The sequence below is a fragment of the Oryzias latipes genome, chromosome 2 (genome assembly GCF_002234675.1).
Source record: "Oryzias latipes chromosome 2, ASM223467v1".
NCBI classification, from domain to species: Eukaryota; Metazoa; Chordata; class Actinopteri; order Beloniformes; family Adrianichthyidae; genus Oryzias; species Oryzias latipes.
In genome coordinates this window covers 7,406,654-7,407,370 of record NC_019860.2, presented here as the reverse complement: position 1 = coordinate 7,407,370, position 717 = coordinate 7,406,654, and positions in this window count along the sequence as shown.

The window sequence follows — 717 nt, the reverse complement described above, 5'->3', positions numbered from 1 at the left end:
GCTCATGTGAACGTCTACAGAGTGAAGGCTCCAACACAGACTCTGCTGGGGGGGTGGAGCTGCTGCTCAGGTGTCCTGTGGGCGTGTAAACAGGTGAAGGACAGCAGTCACAGAAAGGTGCAGCAGCTGACCTCTGACTGGCTCTGTTCTGCTCCAACTCCTGTGGGCGGGGGCAGCTTACGACCTGCTGTTGCCATGTAAACAGACTTCGGAGCAAAGGGTATGAACCTGCAAATGCAGCTGGTTTCTTCCTGCAGGGTTTGTCTGTCAGACCTTCATCAGGCAGATGAGTCCAAAATCCAGATTTGAAATCCTGAAGGTATTTTTCATGAACACAAACCCTGATAGAGACTCTCACACATCTTTCAAAGACGCTTCAGGAATCCTGTTTGTGGAGCTTTGAGTCAAAGCAAAAGAAAATGAGAAGAAAAGAGAAATGATGGAAAATGGAAACAGAGTTGAAAAGACTTTTTTTCTGATCCAGTTCCTTCAGACTTCCATCCATCATGTGATGTTTGGAGAAACAGGCAGAGGAAAAAAAACTCCAAATATGTTGATGTTTTACAGAAGAAAACAATCAAATCATAAATCCAGTCAATGATTGCAAGGAAACCAATCATCTGTTGACTGCGTAAAAGATTAACCAACTTTATAATCTGGTTCAGGATCAGACCATGTCCTTCTGACCAAAGTCCACAAAAATCTGCTTTATGCATT